We start from the raw sequence: 21,314 nt of genomic DNA, 5'->3' as shown, positions 1-21,314 counted from the left end.
ACTGGTTGGAATTTTACACCGCGCTAGCGGGTCAGATGGTGGCGTGGGGGTGGCGTAAAATTGAGCGGCAGGGTCCAGGAGGCCTAACCGCCCCGATTCCGCCTCCGACCAAGTTTACGGAGGTCCAGCAGAGGGCGGGGCGGGGGAGGGGCTGTGGTGAGAAGCAGCCCAACCGCCCAAGGCCAATCAAGACCCTTAACTGACCAATTAATGGCCATTTAAGTGCCCTCGCCCGCCTCCACGGGTATTTTACCCATGACAAGCTGGTATGCTGGGGAGGTGAAAGGCCACCTAGCTATAGCTGTCGGCCTTTCCACACCCCGGGGGGGCGGGTGGGCCTGGTAATCGGGCACAGGGTGCCCGATTGAGGGCTGCCCCCGCCTCCCAACCCAACCCCAGGATCCAAGATGCCCCCCTCCCCCTAAACAACTACTCTAGCCTCACCAGGGCACGACCAATTCCCCTGGTGAGGCTGCCCGAACTTTCCTTCTGTCCCGGTTCCATTGCGTCCTGCTCCGTCGGCTGAGCTGCAGTCTCAGCAGTGGCCACCGCTCCCCGTGGCGCTGCTGAGACTAAGAGCTGCCAGCCCGCTGATTGGCCAGTAGCTCACTGAGGCGGGACCTCCTCCCTCAAGTGGGTGGGGATCTGTAAAATACGGGACAGATCCCCAGGCTGGGCGGTAGCGGGATCGGTACCGACATTTACGTCGGAGTCCAGCTCCCGTCCGCCCAGTGTAAAATTCCAGCCATTGAATCAAACAAACTATAATTACAGTGACAATGAATTGATAACTAAAGAACAAACTTCTACTTTCAGAGACACAAAGTGGAGCAATTCAATGACAAACAAGAACTCGAGTGAACTGAGAGGGCTCAAGCACAGAGAGAGTGAATTGCAAACTGAGTGAAGAAAATAGACAAGTCTTAGAGCATGGATCAGTACTTGGAGCTCCGATGTTGTGGCCATTACGGAGACGTGGATATCACAGGGGCAGGAATGGATGTTGGATGTTCCGGGGTTTAGATGTTTCAAAAGGAATAGGGAGGGAGGTAAAAGAGGTGGGGGAGTGGCATTGCTAATCAGGGATAGTATCACAGCTGCAGAAAGGGAGGTCGTCGAGGAGGGTTTGTCTACTGAGTCATTGTGGGTGGAAGTCAGAAACAGGAAAGGAGCAGTCACTTTGTTGGGAGTTTTCTATAGACCCTGCAATAGCAACAGAGACATGGAGGAACAGATTGGGAGGCAGATTTTGGAAAGGTGCAGAAGTAACAGGGTTGTTGTCATGGGTGACTTCAACGTCCCTAATATTGATTGGAACCTCCTTAGTGCAAATAGTTTGGATGGAGCAGTTTTTGTCAGGTGTGTCCAGGAAGGTTTCCTGACTCAATATGTAGATAGGCCGACTAGAGGGGAGACTATGTTGGACTTGGTGCTTGGCAACGAACCAGGCCAGGTGGCAGATCTCTCGGTGGGAGAGCATTTCGGTGATAGTGATCACAACTCCCTGACCTTTACTATAGTCATGGAGAGGGACAGGAGCAGACGGGATGGGAAAATATTTAATTGGGAGAGGGGTAATTACAATGCTATTAGGCAGGAACTGGGGAGCTTAAATTGGGAACAGATGTTCTCAGGGAAATGCACGACAGAAATGTGGAGGTTGTTTAGGGAGCACTTGCTGTAACTGCTGGATAGGTTTGTGAGGCAGGGAAGGGATGGTAGGGTGAAGGAACCTTGGATGACAAGAGATGTGGAACAGCTAGTCAAGAAGAAGAAGGAAGCTTACTTAAGGTTGAGGAAGCAAGGATCAGACAGGGCTCTAGAGGATTACAAGGTAGCGAGGAAGGAACTGAAGAATGGACTTAGGAGAGCTAGAAGGGGACATGAAAAAGTCTTGGCGGGTAGGATTAAGGAAAATCCCAAGGCGTTCTACACTTATGTGAGGAACAAGAGGATGGCCAGAGTGAGGGTAGGGCCGATCATGGATAGTGGAGGGAACTTGTGCCTGGAGTCGGAGGAGGTAGGGGAGGTCCTAAATGAATACTTTGCTTCAGTATTCACGAGTGAGAGGGACCTGGTCGTTTGTGAGGACAGCGTGGAACAGGCTGATATGCTCGAACAGGTTGAGGTTAAGGGGAGGATGTGCTGGAAATTTTGAATGAAATGAGGACAGATAAGTCCCCGGGGCCAGACGGGATATACCCAAGGATATTACGGGAAGCGAGGGAAGAGATTGCTGCGCCTTTGGCGATGATCTTTGCGTCTTCACTGTCCACTGGAGTAGTACCGGATGATTGGAGGGTGACAAATATTGTGCCCTTGTTCAAGAAAGGGAATAGGGATAACCCTGGGAATTATAGAGCAGTCAGTCTTACGTTGGTAGTGGGCAAATTATTGGAGAGGATTCTGAGAGACAGGATTTATGATTATTTGGAAAAGCATGGTTTGATTAGAGACAGTCAGCATGGCTTTGTGAGGGGCAGGTCATGCCTCACAAGCCTTATTGAATTCTTTGAAGATGTGACAAAACACGTTGATGAAGGAAGAGCAGTGGATGTGGTGTATATGGATTTTAGCAAGGCGTTTGATAAGGTTCCCCATGGTCGGCTCATTCAGAAAGTAAGGAGGCATGGGATTCAGGGACAGTTGGCTGTCTGGATACAAAATTGGCTGGCCCATAGAAGTCAGAGGGTGGTAGTAGATGGAAAGTATTCAGCATGGAGCTCGGTAACCAGTGGTGTTCCACAAGGATCTGTTCTGGGACCTCTCCTCTTTGTGATTTTTATAAATGACTTGGATGAGCAAGTGGAATGCTGGGTTAACAAGTTTGCCGATGACACGATGGTTGCTGGAGTTGTGGATAGTGTGGAAGGCTGTTGTAGGTTGCAACGGGACATTGACAGGATGCAGAGCTGGGCTGAGAAGTGACAGATGGAGTTCAACCTGGAAAAGTGTGAAGTGATTAATTTTGGAAGGTCGAATTTGAATGCGGAATACTGGCTTAAAGACAGGATTCTTGGTAGTGTGGAGGAACAGAGGGATCTTGGGGTCCATGTGCATAGATCGCTCAAAGTTGCCACCCAAGTTGATAGGGTTGTTAAGAAGGCGTATGGTGTGTTGGCTTTCATTAACAAGGGGATTGAGTTTAAGAGCCGCGAGGTTATGCTGCAGCTCTATAATGCCCTGGTTCGACCACACTTGGAATATTGTGTTCAGTTCTGGTCGCCTCATTATAGGAAGGATGTGGATGTTTAGAGAGGGTGCAGAGGAGATTTACCAGGATGCTGCCTGGACTGGAGGGCATGTCTGACGAAGAAAGATTGAGGGAGCTAGGGCTTTTCTCATTGGAGCGAAGAAGGATGAGAAGTGACTTGATAGAAGGGTACAAGATGATGAGAGGCGTAGATAGAGTGGATAGTCAAAGACTTTTTCCCAGGGTGGAAAGGGCTATCACCAGGGGGCATAATTTTAAGGTGATTGGAGGAAGGTTTCGGGGAGATGTCAGAGGTAGGTTCTTTACACAGAGAGTGGTGGGTGCGTGGAATGCGCTGCCAGCGGTGGTAGTAGAAGCAGATACATTAGGGACATTTAAGCCACTCTTGGATAGGTACATGGATGATAGTAGAATGAAGGGTAGGTAGTTAGTTTGATCTTAGAGTAGGTTAAAGGTTCGGCACAACATCGTGGGCCGAAGTGCCTGTACTGTGCTGTACTGTTCTATGTTCTCTGTTCTTCTATTAAGTCATTTCAGTAAAATGTTGGGACAGCTGAGAGCCGTTGACTGCACATCCTGTGTCATGTGGGAACTCCAAAGGAGGTTAATGATAAATGTCAGATTCATAATGCAGTGGAGAAACCAGCAGAATACAGAAAGTACAGAGGAGAGCTGAAAAAGGAAATGAGATCAGCAAGAGAGTGTGTGTGAAAATATTAGCAGGTAGCATAACCGGGAACACTGAAGTCTTTTACCAGCATATGGACACTCAATGAAAGGATTGACCGATTAGGAGATCCTGTGGAGGCAGAGGACATGGCTGACGTACTAAATGAGTACATTGGGCTGAATTTTAAGGGTCTCCCAAGTCAGAAATGGAAGCAGGGGAAGCCCAAAAATAGCAGCGACTTGATTTCCACGCACCAGTGCCGGCACCAGCAATAATGAGCAGTGTGGAGGGAGGGCAGGACAGGAATCCCACTCTCTACCAATTCAATCCAATGCAGAATGGTTAAAAGCTTATCAAGAGCTTTTAATGGGCTGCAGTTCTGATTTTGAAAGAGGCACACAGGTAACACGCACCTTCTGAAACAGATCAGCTGAGGGAAGGCAGGTACAAAGCGGGAGCCAGTCATGGATAAGTATGGGACAAATCCAACTTCATGAATAGCTTGAATCCTGCTACCTCCGTTTACAAATCTTGAGATGCCTATCGTGGATACTGTTCATCATCCACGCCTGGTTGATTGTGACTCTGTCGTTCACGCATGGTTTTAGGTTTTTTTCTGACTTGGGCACTTCTACAATTGGGGTTCCCAATCACTGTGATCAGTTTTCACTAATGCACCATTTCTCTCCAGATTCTTTGGGTCCTCTTCAAGCTGGGTTTTCAGAGCATAAGGAACCGGCCTAACCTTGCAATATACTGGATTTGTATCAGGCCTGATTCGGATCTGTGCTTTCACATCGATTATGCCTTCATAGTTGTCCTCAAAACTGTTGCTGTAAATATTCAACAACTGATCAAGCTTCTTGATCGTCTCACCTTGGAAAACATGCTTCCAGTCTAACTTCAGCTTATGAAGCCAGTCTTTGCCCATTAACATTGGCTTGTTGACATGTCTCACTACAGCAATGGGTAGCTTGTGGGACCTGCCCTTATGTTGGACAGTGCACTCCATTTGTCCACACATTTCTAACACCTCACCAAAGATTGTTTACAACTGAACTGTGTTGTCAGTTAGAGGTACTCCATTGAATTTGACCTCGTACATAACTCTATTCATAATGGAGCAATCTGCACTCATATTGATTCACATGTTGATGTACTGTTGATTTACAAGCACCTTTGTACAAAAGTCTCTGTCGATTGAGTGATTGCTAGTGACATAAATGCTGTACAGCCCCAGCTCCTCTTCACCTCGGCACTCTGGACTCACTTCAAGATTGTGAACTCTACCCTTGTAATGTTGCTGTTTTCCATTCCCACTGGAATGAGTTCCCTTTCCTGCTTTGGCCTTTGCTCATCAAGCAGTTGCAATATGGCCTTTCCTTTGGCAATTAAAACATTTGACATTTCTGTACTGACATGCTTGTCCAAGTAGTTGCCCTTTTGGCGATAACAAGACAATAAACTGCAATCACCAGCCCTCTTCTAACAAGGGCTCTCCACGTTAGGCTTGGCAGAAGTCTTCTGACAGTGGACAGAAACTGTGCAGTCACCAACATAGGACAAAATTCCCGACCATCCTTTGATGCCATCTCCATAGAAAGAGCAATCTTATACACAAGCTCAAATGGAAGGCTTTGTCTGTTTAGTAACTTCGATTGGCTTCTTTCATCCACCAATCCACATGCAAATCTGTCTCATAATGCATGGTCCAAAAATGTGCCAAAGTTTTAATGTAATGAAAATTATTCAGTGCCAAAATGTCCCTCTTCTCTTCGGCAGTCTCTCGGGAACGAGGATGACTTTCTTCCACTCCAGGATAGTGAGTCTTTACGTGACTGAATAGTCCAATTCTGGATCCGCACACCCTGCCACATGTGGGGCAAGTGCTGTTTGGTGAGGCGAGTGAATGGAATGCTCAGAATTCCAAATGCTCCTTCTGCTGTTTGCACTTGCTTGCTGCCTGGGCACGGCGATGTTATTTGAACTGGCTGGCACCTTTGCGGAGGCTTCTTTTCCATTTTGTGCTTTATCGAGCAAGAGATTCCTATGAAACAGTGGAGATGTCACATTTTTTCAGGGAGGCTTTAAGGACATTCTTGTAGCATTTCCTCTGCCCTCCTGGTAGCCTCTTGCCATGACAGAGCGCCGAGTAGAAAGCTTGTTTCGAGAGTCTTGTGTCAGGCATGTGCATGATGTGGCCCGCCCAACGTAATTGAGGTGGATAAATCCCCAGGGCCTGACCAGGTGTATCCTAGGATGCTATGGGAAGCAAGGGAGGAGATTGCTGGGGCTCTGGCAAAGATTTTTGGATCATCGTTAGCCACGGGTGAGGTAACGGAACTGGAGGATAGCTAATGTTGTGCCTTTATTTAAGAGGGGCAGCAGGGATAAGCCACGGAACTACAGACTGTTGAGCCTTACATCAGTGGTATTAAAGTTATTGGAAGGGATTCTGAGAGACAGGATTTATATGCATCTGGAAAGGCATAGTCTGATCAGGGATAGTCAGCATGGCTTTGTGCATGGGAAATCATGTCTCACGAATTTGATTGAGTTTTTTGAGGAGGTGACCAAGAGGATTGACGAGGGCAGGGCGATGGACGTTGTGTACATGAACTTTAGCAAGGCCTTTGACAACGTCTCGCATGGTGGTCTGGTCCTGAAGCTTCGAACACATTGGATCCAGGTTGAGCTAGCCAATTGGATACAAAATTGGCTTGGTGATCGGAGGTAGAGTGTGGTAGTGGAGGGTTGTTTTTCAGATTGGAGGACAGTGACCAGTGGTGTGCCGCAGGGATCAGTGCTGGGCCCTCTGTTGTTTGTCATATATATTAATGACTTGGATGTGAATGTAAGGGGCATGATTAGTAAGTTTGCATCACCAAAATTGGTGATATAGTGGACAGTGAAGAAGGTTGTCGAAGGTTACCACAGGATATAGATCAACTGAGAAAATGGGCAAGGGAGTGGAAAATGGAATTTAACGCAGACAAGTGTGAAGTGATGGATTTTGGAAAATTAAACCAGGGCAGAATATATACAGTGAATGACAGGGTCCTGGGGAGTGTTGTTGAGCAGAGAGACCTTTGGGTGCAAGTACATAGTTCCCTGAAAGTGGCAACACAGGTAGACAGGGTGGTGAAGAAGGCGTATGTCATGCTTGCCTTCATCGGCCGAGGCATTGAGTACAAGAGTTGGGACGTCATGTTACAGTTGTTCATAACGTTGGTTAGGCCGCAGTTAGAGTACTGTGTGCAGTTCTGGTCGCTGCACTACAGGAAAGATTTGATTAAGCTAGAGAGGGTGCAGAAAAGATTCACAAGGATGTTGCCTGGTTTGGAGGGCTTGAGTTACAAAGAGAGATTGGATAGGCTGGGTCTGTTTTCCCTGGAGCGAAGGAGGCTGAGAGAGGACATATATACACATATGTAGATATACCAGTGGTTCACCATGGATCTTGATAGTCTGAGGGCAGTGTTGCACTGCGGGCGCAGTCTGGTCGAGGACCTTTGTCTTCCGGTTGTTTAGCTGAAGGCCCATTCTTCCTTTCGCCTCTGTGAATGCATCGACAAGAACCAAGGCCACATCAACAAAATGTACTCACCCACTGTTTCACCGTTTTTCTGATTTCTCGTTCCAAATTTGTAGCTTTCCACTACTTCCAATGGCCTAAGGTTGAAATTTTTGTCCAGCTTGGTAAGGATTGTTTTGAATGGCACATCTTTTGCCTTTTTGGGAGGAGGAAGTTTTGCTGGCATACCATACACTTTCAGGTCAATTTCCATCAGCAAAATTGCTTTTTCTGTGCTCAAGAATTTGGTCTTGGCCTCCTCATGCTCACCTTCAAGTTCCAAAATGTTATTCGCTCCAAAAAAATCATTCCCATTCTTTCAACATAGGAACCAAATGGTTCTCGAGCCCACCCATGTGTTTCTAGCCTTCCGAAGTATGCCAGAGCTACAGTCATATTGTCCTGAATAAGCATTAGGACCCTGCGGCATCCCATTCAACTGAGTAGACAGTCTGTGTCTCAGGCTTCACGCAATCCAGCCAAAATCTCCACCATCCAAGCAGGTAGATTACCAGGAGCTGGCTGATCTTGTTCACTGCTGTTCCTGCTGCTCTTTGCTGCCCATATTTACAGAGTTTTCTCTCATCCTGATTACCATATATTCAGGTGGCAGTGGCAGAGAAAATGGACACCAAGCACGGCCAGTTCAAGGAAAGAACCCAGAAATGGAAATCAATAATGAACACATCCAGAGAGACTGGGAATAATCTGTCGCTCATGGGAAGAAACTGACTGTGTTTTGGTCCTATGGCTTAGATGGTTAAAGTGGCTGTCTTGTAAACAGGAAAATCCTCAGTGCAAAGGTCAGCAAAGCCTCACTTTAACTTAGTATTCAAACTAATTTGTGAAATTGAGTCGAACAATAAGACTGGAGAGTATCTGTCTTTACTCAGTGAAGGATTTTAGAATGGCTGTTTAAAATTGCCTCTTCTCCCACAGAAAATGACTGGAAATACTTTGATTCTTCAATCATCCACAACTCCTCTGAGAGAAATTCGTTCACAATTCCATTCGACCTGGAAACCGCTCTCGGCATTATTCTGACTGAAGCAGAGAGTGACCGTGTTGGATCTGTCAGTGTGTTGGTGTCACTATGGGCCGTTTTCAACTGAGACTGGGACACGGCACAAGGGCGTTGATCTGAGGTCTGGAAATCCATTGTCAGTCGGGGGTGAGAAAATCAAAAGGAACCAAATAAGAAAACCCAGTCCCCAGATTCGAGAATCTGTAGATCCGCTTTGGGAAAGTGAATCAGAGCAGAATGAAGGGTGAACTGTCTGACTGTCCAGAAACGATAAAGACACAGCTCAGTCAGCACATTTCCCTGGTTTATGATTCTGGAACATTCCTCACACAGAAATTATTCAACCCAGTGAAAAACAGTCTTACAGCCGATAATTTATGCTCCCGATTAAAGGAATACCGAACGTGGTTAACGAGTGACGGTGAAAAGTTTATAAAACTTTGCTCCATTCAATCCAGCTGTGATGAACTTTGAACTTTTTCTCATTTTCTGAACAGTATTTGAAGGATCTCGATAACAATGTTCATGGTTTAAGAGAGCGGGGTCAGGGCGAACAGCTGCTGAGTGTGACAGGGTCAGGATTGGATGCAGGAAGTTGCCGGACTGTCTCTCTGTCTCTCTCTGTCTAACTTCGAAAAATCGTGTGGTTATTGTGGTTATTGAAGTGTGGCAGTCAAAAAATCAACTATAGGAAGACAGACCATTTCTCACACTGCTGTTTTCACAAGACAATTTAACTCGTGATGGTCGCTGTTTGTGCGACTTCCTCACCTGCTTGTAATATCTCTCTGAAAACAGGGCAGCCAACAAAATGGCTGTGATCTCCAAATCAGGAGCATTTTATAGGGTGAAGCAGATAGTATTTCACAAGAATCATATAAAACAGAAAAGCAAAGGGGACAGGAAAGGACAAAAGGATTACCGATAGCCAAGACTAGTTTATTCGTCTTGACAGGCCGTGAAGCCAGGTTCTGCACTCTAAAATGCAGAAACAACAAAATCTCTCATGGACAAAATGTCATTTACTCACTAAAGCTAGTGACACAATTAGATCAACACAATTAAAAATAAAGAGCGTCATCAGTTCCTCAGATAAAATGTTTTTCTTAAAAATCATTTATGTCTGTATCTTAGTCTATCACTGTTGTTTCTGATTCAGTTCTGACAAGATAATTGTTAACAAAAAGCTTTTATGCAAATGGTTGAGCGATTGTTACTGCATGTGTTATTCAGTTACAAAATGTAACTGAATAATGCAGAGAGAGGGTGTAAAGGGGGAGAGAGAGGGGGGGCAGCGACAAAGAAAGAGAGGAGGGATGGGGGAGATAGAAAGGAGGAAAGGGGAGAGAGAGGGGGCACAGGAGGAGAGATTGTACTCCACACTAACCAATGTATGTCCAAGCCAAAACTCTTACCTATCAACAAGGGTGAACTTTTAGCGTAATGTAATTATATGATACTTTTATGACCAAGGCAGAAGTAATGCACTGTTAATTCAGTCCCACTACTTCACAGGTCACAGTATATTATTAAAATTTCCCAACTACCGGAAATTAGCCAAATTAAACGCTTTATTTAATCCCTCAGAATAAAGCACAACAAACCGGGTTTCTTTAAACAACAACAAAATTAACTATTTATTCATAAACTAAATCTGAAAAATTAATGAGATATATCTATATATATGAAAAGATTTATAACTTCTTATTCTTCCTAGCTCTCATGCACACATACACATGCATTTAAAAACTGATTAACTGGGGAAAAAGGTTTTTTGGTGTTCAACTGTTTCTTGGGAATAATAAAAGTAGTTGCTTGTCACAGTCTGATAAGATATTTTCAGAGCGGTGAGGTGTCACAGAGTCGAATAGTCGCATGCCACTCGAAGGCTTTCCAAGTGAGTTTGATTATAAATCTGTGATGGGTCGGCATTCAAGGCAATTCGTCTGCAGCAGGTGTCACACAGATCTTTCAGAAAAAGGTGTAGCAACAGGTCGACCTAAATTTTAAAGCTGCAGTCTAGCAATAAAAGCTTTCTTGTGATTTCAGGATCCCCCAAAAACACAAGTAACAGAAATCACTCTTGAGGCAGAGATTTTCCAGAGACTGAAGGCAATAGGAATTTGCTATATTTCACAATGCAGGCCTTCCTCCCAGTAAAGGAGTCTTTCATCAGAGAAAGCAGCAACTCCTCTTTCTCTGGGTCTCTTCTACTCCAGGGGTCTTTTTCTCTCCAGGCAGAACACAGTCACAACTCAAATGTAGAGTTCCTTTTTACAAGAGATGCAACACTTTTTTCCAGAGAGAAGACTTTCTTTGCAAAAAATAAAAAGCAGGTCCCAACCAGTTTGTTCTGCCTCCTGCCTGCCCAGCACTGGTCTATCACAAAGCCAAAATGAAACTGGAACTCACCAATAATCCAGTCATGTAAACAGTCATTTCCCTCTGCTGAGTTGCTGGGTTTGAGAGGCTGTATTATATTGAGAGGCTTTATTCGTTAGAGGTGATGTACTGGTTTGAGAGGCTGTATAAGTTTGATGTGATGTTCTGGTTTGAGAGGCTATATTAGTTTGAGAGGCTTTATTAGTTTGAGAGATGTATTAGTTTGCAGTGGTGGACTGGTTTGAGAGGCTGTATTGGTTTGAGGTGATGTACTGGTTTGAGAGGCTGTATAAGATTGAGGTGATGAACTGGTTTCAGACACTGTATTCGTTTGAGAGGCTGTATTAGTTTGAGGTGATGGACTGCTTTGAGAGGCTGTATAAGATTGAGGAGGTGTACTGATTTGACAGGCTGTATTAGTTTGAGGTGAAGCACTGGTTTGAGAGGCTGCATCAGTTTGAGGTGATATACTGGTTAGAGAGGCTTTATTAGTTTGACGTGATGTTCTGTTTTGAGACTCTATTAGGTTGAGGTGATGTACTACTTTGAGAGGCTGTGTTGGTTTGAGAGGCAGTATTGGTTTGAGAGGCTGTATTGGTTGTCCACTGCTATGTCCAGACTGGCCAAGCGAGTGTGGGAAAATGGCGCATTGGCACAGAACACAAAAGTCCGAGTGTATCAGGCCTGTGTCCTCAGTACCTTGCTCTATGGCAGCGAGGCCTGGACAACGTATGTCAGCCAAGAGCGACGTCTCAATTCATTCCATCTTCGCTGCCTCCGGAGAATACTTGGCATCAGGTGGCAGGACCGTATCTCCAACACAGAAGTCCTCGAGGCGGCCAACATCCCCAGCTCATACACACTACTGAGACAGCGGCGCTTGAGATGGCTTGGCCATGTGAGCTGCATGGAAGATGGCAGGATCCCTAAAGACACATTGTACAGTGAGCTCGCCACTGGTATCAGACCCACCAGCCGTCCATGTCTCCGCTTTAAAGACGTCTGCAAACGCGACGTGAAATCCTGTGACATTGATCACAAGTATTGGGAGTCAGTTGCCAGCATTCGACAGAGCTGGCGGGCAGCCATAAAGACGGGGCTAAATTGTGGCGAGTCGAAGAGACTTAGTAGTTGGCAGGAAAAAAGACAGAGGCGCAAGGGGAGAGCCAACTGTGTAACAGCCCCGAAAAACAAATTTTTCTGCAGCACCTGTGGAAGAGCCTGTCACTGTAGAATTGGCCTTTAGAGCCACTCCAGGCGCTGCTTCGCAAACCACTGACCACCTCCAGGCGCATATCCGTTGTCTCTCGAGATAAGGAGGACAAAGAGAAAAATTGGTGTGAGAGGCTGTATTGTTTTGAGAGGCAGTATTGCTTTGAGAGGCTGTGTTGCATTGAGGGGCTGTGATGCTTTGAGGGGCTGTGTTGCTTTGAGAGGCTGTGTTGGTTTGAGAGGCTGTGTTGGTTTGAGAGGCTGTGTTGATTTGAGAGGCTGTGTTGATTTGAGAGGCTGTGTTGGTTTGAGAGGCTGTGTTGGGATGAGAGGCTGTGTTGGTTTGAGAGGCTGTGTTGATTTGAGAGGCTGTGTTGGTATGAGAGACTGTGTTGGTTTGAGAGGATGTGTTGATTTGAGAGGCTGTGTTGGTATGAGAGGCTGTATTGGTTTGAGAGGCTGTATTGGTTTGAGAGGCTGTGTTGGTTTGAGAGGCTGTGTTGGTTTGAGAGGCTGTATTGGTTTGAGAGGCTGTGTTGGTTTGAGAGGCTGTGTTGGTTTGAGAGGCTGTATTGGTTTGAGAGGCTGTGTTGGTTTGAGGTGATTTGTTTGAGGTGATGTCCTGGTTAGAGAGGCTGTATTAGTTTGAGGTGGTTTCCTGGTTTGAGAGGCAGTATTAGTTTGAGGTGATGAACTGGTTAGAGAGGCTGTATTAGTTTGAGGTGGTTTCCTGGTTTGAGAGGCAGTATTAGTTTGAGGTGATGGACTGGTTTGAGAGGCAGTATTAGTTTGAGGTGATGAACTGGTTTGAGAGGCAGTATTAGTTTGAGGTGATGTACTGGTTTGAGAGGCTGTATTAGTTTGAGGTGATGTACTGGTTTGAGAGGCTGTATTAGTTTGAGGTGGTTTCCTGGTTTGAGAGGCAGTATTAGTCTGAGGTGATGAACTGGTTTGAGAGGCAGTATTAGTTTGAGGTGATGTACTGGTTTGAGAGGCAGTATTAGTTTGAGGTGATGTACTGGTTTGAGAGGCAGTATTAGTTTGAGGAGATGTACTGGTTTGAGAGGCAGTATTAGTTTGAGGTGATGAACTGGTTAGAGAGGCTGTATTAGTTTGAGGTGGTTTCCTGGTTTGAGAGGCAGTATTAGTCTGAGGTGATGTTCTGGTTTGAGAGGCAGTATTAATTTGAGGTGATGTACTGGTTTGAGAGGCAGTATTAGTTTGAGGTGATGAACTGGTTTGAGAGGCAGTATTAGTTTGAGGTGATGAACTGGTTTGAGAGGCAGTATTAGTTTGAGGTGATGAACTGGTTTGAGAGGCGGTATTAGTTTGAGGTGATGTACTGGTTTGAGAGGCAGTATTAGTTTGAGATGATGAACTGGTTTGAGAGGCAGTATTAGTTTGAGGTGATGAACTGGTTTGAGAGGCAGTATTAGTTTGAGTTGATGAACTGGTTTGAGAGGCAGTATTAGTTTGAGGTGATGAACTGGTTTGAGAGGCGGTATTAGTTTGAGCGGCTGTATTACTTTGAAGTGATATACTGGTTTGCGAGGCAGTATTAGTTTGAGAGGCAGTATTCGTTTGAGAGGCTGTATTAGATTGAGGTGATGCACTGGTTTGAGAGGCTGTATTAGTTTGAGGTGATGTACTAGTTTGAGAGGCTGGATTAGTTTGAGGTGATGTACTGGTTTGAGAGGCTGGATTAGTTTGAGGAGATGTACTGGTTTGAGAGGCTGCCTAACTTTGAGGTGATGTACTGGTTTGAGAGGCTTTATTAGTTTGAGCTGATGTACCGGTTTGAGAGGCTCTATTAGTTTGAGCTAATGTACTGGTTGGAGAGGCAGTATTAGTTTGAGGTGATGTACTGGTTTGAGAGGCTGTATTAGTTTGAGGTGATGTACTGGTTTGAGAGGCTGTATTAGTATGAGGTGATGTACTGGTTTGAGAGGCAGTATTAGTTTGAGGTGATGTACTGGTTTGAGACGCAGTATTAGTATGAGGTGATGTACTGGTTTGAGACGCAGTATTAGTTTGAGGTGATGTACTGGTTTGAGACGCAGTATTAGTTTGAGGTGATGAACTGGTTTGAGAGGCGGTATTAGTTTGAGGTGATGAACTGGTTTGAGAGGCAGTATTAGTTTGAGGTGATGTACTGGTTTGAGACGCAGTATTAGTATGAGGTGATGTACTGGTTTGAGAGGCAGTATTAGTTTGAGGTGATGTACTGGTTTGAGACGCAGTATTAGTTTGAGGTGATGAACTGGTTTGAGAGGCTGCATTAGTTTGAGGTGATGTACTGGTTTGAGACGCAGTATTAGTATGAGGTGATGTACTGGTTTGAGATGCAGTATTAGTTTGAGGTGATGTACTGGTTTGAGAGGCGGTATTAGTTTGAGGTGATGTACTGGTTTGAGAGGCGGTATTAGTTTGAGGTGATGAACTGGTTTGAGAGGCAGTATTAGTTTGAGGTGATGAACTGGTTTGAGAGGCGCTATTAGTTTGAGGTGATGAACTGGTTTGAGAGGCAGTATTAGTTTGAGTTGATGAACTGGTTTGAGAGGCAGTATTAGTTTGAGGTGATGAACTGGTTTGAGAGGCGGTATTAGTTTGAGGTGATGAACTGGTTTGAGAGGCAGTATTAGTTTGAGTTGATGAACTGGTTTGAGAGGCAGTATTAGTTTGAGGTGATGAACTGGTTTGAGAGGCAGTATTAGTTTGAGGTGATGTACTGGTTTGAGAGGCAGTATTAGTTTGAGGTGATGAACTGGTTTGAGAGGCGGTATTAGTTTGAGGTGATGAACTGGTTTGAGAGGCGGTATTAGTTTGAGCTGATGTACCGGTTTGAGAGGCTCTATTAGTTTGAGCTAATGTACTGGTTGGAGAGGCAGTATTAGTTTGAGGTGATGTACTGGTTTGAGAGGCTGTATTAGTTTGAGGTGATGTACTGGTTTGAGAGGCTGTATTAGTATGAGGTGATGTACTGGTTTGAGAGGCAGTATTAGTTTGAGGTGATGTACTGGTTTGAGACGCAGTATTAGTATGAGGTGATGTACTGGTTTGAGACGCAGTATTAGTTTGAGGTGATGTACTGGTTTGAGACGCAGTATTAGTTTGAGGTGATGAACTGGTTTGAGAGGCGGTATTAGTTTGAGGTGATGAACTGGTTTGAGAGGCAGTATTAGTTTGAGGTGATGTACTGGTTTGAGACGCAGTATTAGTATGAGGTGATGTACTGGTTTGAGAGGCAGTATTAGTTTGAGGTGATGTACTGGTTTGAGACGCAGTATTAGTTTGAGGTGATGAACTGGTTTGAGAGGCTGCATTAGTTTGAGGTGATGTACTGGTTTGAGACGCAGTATTAGTATGAGGTGATGTACTGGTTTGAGATGCAGTATTAGTTTGAGGTGATGTACTGGTTTGAGAGGCGGTATTAGTTTGAGGTGATGTACTGGTTTGAGAGGCGGTATTAGTTGAGGTGATGAACTGGTTTGAGAGGCAGTATTAGTTTGAGGTGATGAACTGGTTTGAGAGGCGCTATTAGTTTGAGGTGATGAACTGGTCTGAGAGGCAGTATTAGTTTGAGTTGATGAACTGGTTTGAGAGGCAGTATTAGTTTGAGGTGATGAACTGGTTTGAGAGGCGGTATTAGTTTGAGGTGATGAACTGGTTTGAGAGGCAGTATTAGTTTGAGTTGATGAACTGGTTTGAGAGGCAGTATTAGTTTGAGGTGATGAACTGGTTTGAGAGGCAGTATTAGTTTGAGGTGATGGACTGGTTTGAGAGGCAGTATTAGTTTGAGGTGATGAACTGGTTTGAGAGGCGGTATTAGTTTGAGGTGATGAACTGGTTTGAGAGGCGGTATTAGTTTGAGGTGATGTACTGGTTTGAGAGGCAGTATTAGTTTGAGGTGATGTACTGGTTTGAGAGGCAGTATTAGTTTGAGGTGATGTACTTGTTTGAGAGGCGGTATTAGTTTGAGGTGATGTACTGGTTTGAGAGGCAGTATTAGTTTGAGGTGATGTACTGGTTTGAGAGGCTGTATTAGTTTGAGGTGATGAACTGGTTTGAGAGGCGGTATTAGTTTGAGGTGATGTACTGGTTTGAGAGGCTGTATTAGTTTGAGGTGATGAACTGGTTTGAGAGGCAGTATTAGTTTGAGGTGATGAACTGGTTTGAGAGGCGGTATTAGTTTGAGGTGATGTACTGGTTTGAGAGGCAGTATTAGTTTGAGGTGATGTACTGGTTTGAGAGGCAGTATTAGTTTGAGGTGATGTACTGGTTTGAGAGGCAGTATTAGTTTGAGTTGATGAACTGGTTTGAGATGCAGTATTAGTTTGAGGTGATGAACTGGTTTGAGAGGCTGTATTACTTTGAGGTGAAGAACTGGTTTGACAGGCAGTATTAATTTGAGGTGATGTACTGGTTTGAGAGGCAGTATTAGTTTGAGGTGATGAACTGGTTTGAGAGGCAGTATTAGTTTGAGGTGATGTACTGGTTTGAGAGGCAGTATTAGTTTGAGGTAATGAACTGGTTTGAGAGGCAGTATTAGTTTGAGGTGATGAACTGGTTTGAGAGGCAGTATTAGTTTGAGGTGATGTACTGGTTTGAGAGGCAGTATTAGTTTGAGGAGATGTACTGGTTTGAGAGGCGGTATTAGTTTGAGGTGATGAACTGGTTTGAGAGGCGGTATTAGTTTGAGGTGATGTACTGGTTTGAGAGGCAGTATTAGTTTGAGGTGATGTACTGGTTTGAGAGGCAGTATTAGTTTGAGGTGATGTACTTGTTTGAGAGGCGGTATTAGTTTGAGGTGATGTACTGGTTTGAGAGGCAGTATTAGTTTGAGGTGATGTACTGGTTTGAGAGGCTGTATTAGTTTGAGGTGATGAACTGGTTTGAGAGGCGGTATTAGTTTGAGGTGATGTACTGGTTTGAGAGGCTGTATTAGTTTGAGGTGATGAACTGGTTTGAGAGGCAGTATTAGTTTGAGGTGATGAACTGGTTTGAGAGGCGGTATTAGTTTGAGGTGATGTACTGGTTTGAGAGGCAGTATTAGTTTGAGGTGATGTACTGGTTTGAGAGGCAGTATTAGTTTGAGGTGATGTACTGGTTTGAGAGGCAGTATTAGTTTGAGTTGATGAACTGGTTTGAGATGCAGTATTAGTTTGAGGTGATGAACTGGTTTGAGAGGCTGTATTACTTTGAGGTGAAGAACTGGTTTGACAGGCAGTATTAATTTGAGGTGATGTACTGGTTTGAGAGGCAGTATTAGTTTGAGGTGATGAACTGGTTTGAGAGGCAGTATTAGTTTGAGGTGATGTACTGGTTTGAGAGGCAGTATTAGTTTGAGGTAATGAACTGGTTTGAGAGGCAGTATTAGTTTGAGGTGATGAACTGGTTTGAGAGGCAGTATTAGTTTGAGGTGATGTCCTGGTTTGAGAGGCTGTATCAGTTTGAAAGCCTGCATTAGTTTAAGGTGATGTACTGGTTTGAGAGGCTGTATTAGTTTGAGAGGCTGCATTAGTTTGATAGGCAGTATTTGCTTGAGAGGCAATATTGTTTGAGGTGATTTACTAGTTTGCGTGGCTGTATTAGTTTGAGAGCCTGTATTAGTTTGAGGTGATGAACCGGTTTGAGAAGCTGTATTAGTTTGAGGTGATGTACTGGTCTGAGAGGCTGTATATTAGTCCGACATAATGTAATACCTGGAGATACATCATTCGTTTGAGGTCCTCCCTGAGCTTAAGGGACTGTATTATCTTGATGTGATGTATAAGTTGAAGATGTGGTCGTAGGTTGAGGTTATTTTTATGTTTCAGAGGCTTTATTTGTTTGAGGTGATGTAGTTTGAGGTTTTATTAGTTTGGGTGATTATTAGTTTGAGTTGATGTATTTGTTTCAGGTGCTGAATTGATTTGAGGTGATATATTGGTCATCAACTCTAAGGAGGCTGAGAGGGGACATGATAGAGTTATATAAAATTGAGAGGAATATATAGGGTTGATAGCCAGAGTCTGTTTCCCATGGTAGAGGTGACTAAAACTAGATTGCAGTGATTTAAGGTGAGAGTGAGGAGGTTTAAAGGGGATCAAAGGGGTAAATTTTTCACATAAGTTATAGTGGGTATCTGGAATGAGCTGCCTGAGGAGGTGGTGGAGGCAGGAACAGTAGAAACATTTACGAGGTGTCTGGACAGGTACTTGAATGAGCAAGGCATAGAGGGATATGGAATGAGTGCAGGCAGGTGGGATTATTATAGATAGGCATTATGGTCTGCATGGACGCGGTGGGCCAAAGGGCCTGTTTCTATGCTGTGCGACTCTCTGACTCTCTATGACTCTATTTGTTTGAGAAACTGTATTAGTTTGAGATGCTTTTTTTCATAAAACAAAATACTGCAGATGCTGGAAATCTGAAATAAAAACAAAAGATACTGGAAATAGCTTTTCGAAAAAGTATTTAGAAACCAGCAGCGGATGACTAAAAAACTAATAGAGGGAGAAAATTGATTGAGAGTAAATGGGGAAGAAATATAAAAACAAAGAGGAAGAGCTTCTATGGGTATATTAAAAGGAAGAGAGTAGCTAAAGTAAGTGTGGGACCCCTGGAGGATGAGGAATTAATAACAGGGAACAAGGAAATAGCAGATAATTTAAACCAATATTTTGCATCAATCTTCACGGTTGAGGACGCAAAAAAACATCCCAACAATAATAGATGAGCAAGGTGTAAATGGGAGGGATGAACTTGTAACAATCACTATCACGAGGGAAAAGGTGCTGGACAAACTGATCGGACTAAAGGCAAACAAGTTGCCAGGACCTGACGGCCTGCACCTAAGGGTTTTAAAAGAAGTGGCTGCAGAGATAGTGGAGGTATTGGTCATAATATATCAAAACTCACTGGATTCCGGTAGGTTACCAGCAGATTGGAAAACTGCTAATGTGACACCCCTATTCAAGAAAGGAGCGAGTCGGAAAGCAAGAAACTATAGACCAGTTAGCTTAACATCTGTCATTGGGAAAATGCTAGAGTCTATTACTAAGAAAGAAATAGCAGGACATTTAGAAAAACATAATGAAATCAAACAGTGTCAACATGGCTTTACGAAAGGGCAATCATGTTTGACAAATGAGTTAGAGTTCTTTGAGATTATAACAAGCAGAGTGGATAAAGGGGAACCAGTAGATGTTGTGTGTTTGGATTTTCAGAAGGCGTTTGATAAGGTGCCACATAAAAGATTATTGCACAAAATTGGAGCTCAGGGTATTGGGGGTAATGTGTTGGCATGGATTGAGGATTGTCTAACACACAGAAGGCAGAGAGTCAGGATCAATGGGTCTTTTTCAGGTTGGAAAGCTGTAACTAGTGGGTTGCCACAAGGATCAGTCCTGGGGCCTCAGCTATTTACTATCCATAATAATAATTTAGAGGAAAGGACAGAGTGCAGTGTATTCAAATTTGCTGATGCAATAATAGGTGGGAAGGCATGTAGTGATGAGGACACAAAGAATCTGCAAAGGGATATAGAAAGGTTAAGTGAGTGGGTTAAAACTTGGCAGATGGTGTTCAATGTGGGAAAGTGTGAGGTCATCCACTTTGGTAGGAAGAATAAAAAGGCAAATTATTATTTAGATGGAGAAAGACTACAAAATACTGCAGTACAGAGTGATCTGGGTGTTCTTGTACATGAAATACAAAAGGTTAGCATGCAGGTGCAGCAAGTAATTAGGAAGGCAAATGGAATTTTGGCCTTTATTGCTAGGGGGTTAGAGTTTAAAAATAGGGAAGTCTTGTTACAACTGTACAGGGTGTTGGTGAGGCCACACCTGGAGTACTGTGTACAGTTTTGGTCTCTGCATTTAAAGAAGGATATACTAGCATTGGAGGCAGTTCAGAAAAGATTCACTAGGCTGATTCCTGGGATGAAGGGGCTGTCTGAAAGAACGGCTAAACAGGTTAGGCCTTTATTCATTGGAGTTTAGAAGAATGAGGGGTGATCTTATAGAAACATATAAGATTTTAAGGGCGCTCGACAGGGTAGATGTTCAGAAGATGCTTCCACTAGTGGGGGAATCTCGAACTAGGGGACATAATTACAGACTAAGGGCGCACACATTTAAAACTGAGATACAAAGGAATTTCTTCTCTCAATGGATGATGAATCTCTGGAATTCTCTGCCTCAGAGAGTTGTGGAAGCTAGGTCACTAAATGTATTTAAGAGGAGGTAGATAGATTTTTGAAATCTCGGGGAGTCGAGGGTTAGGCAGAACAGGCCCGAAAGAGGGGTTGAGGCCTGGGACAGATCAGCCATGATCTTATTGAATGGCGGGGCAGGCTTGAGGGGCTGAATGGCCCACTCCTGCTTCTATTTCTTATGTTCTTATGTTATTATACACAGCAGGTCTGGCAGCATCTGTTGCAAGAGAAGCAGAGTTAAAGTTTCAGGTCAGTGACCTTTCATCAGAACTGTAGAGAGATTGGAGTCCATAGTGAAGAGGAGGTGGTTAGGGCCATGAAACTGGAAATTGTCAAAATGACGTAGGGCGTCAGAAGAGTCACGGATGTAGGTGGGAAGAGATAGTCAAGATAGGAAGAAATAAGTTCAGTGGGGCAGGAATAGGTTGAAATGATGGGTCTGCCAGGACAGTCCTGTTTGTGGATTTTAGGAAGGAGGTAGAAGCGGGCTGTCTGGGATTGCAGGACTATGAGGTTGCAAGCTGTAGAGGGAAGATCTCCTGAGAAGAAGAGGTCAGTGACAGTTTAGTGGAAAGTAACTTGATGTTCGGTGGTGGGGTCATAGTTCAGGGGGAGATAGAAAGAAGTGTCTGAGAGTTGTCGCTCAGCCTCTGCAAGGTAGAGGTCGGAACGCCAGACAACAACAGCAAAACCCTTGTCTGAGAGGACCAAGTGCAGCAAGTTCAGAGGGAGACAGGTTAGAGTGAGTGAGGGGGGCAGAGAAATTGAGATGACCGATGTCTCTCCGACAGTTTTCAATGAAAAGATCAAGCGCGGGTAAGAGACCAGAGGAAGGGTCCAGGTGGAGGGAGAATGCTGGAGGCGGGTGAATGGGTCTGCTGGTCGGGGGGATGACTCCTGGTCAAAGAAGTGAGCCTGGAGGCTGTATGAATTTGCAGGGCTGTATCAGTTTGAGGATACATTTGCACAATTTCCTTCTTTAATTATTTAACTGAATGGTCACAGTTAAAGTGAGAAGCCACATCCCAGAATACAGTGTAA

Source organism: Heterodontus francisci, chromosome 22, assembly GCF_036365525.1.
Source record: "Heterodontus francisci isolate sHetFra1 chromosome 22, sHetFra1.hap1, whole genome shotgun sequence".
Lineage (NCBI taxonomy): Eukaryota > Metazoa > Chordata > Chondrichthyes > Heterodontiformes > Heterodontidae > Heterodontus > Heterodontus francisci.
Note: the sequence above shows the minus strand (reverse complement) of the source record.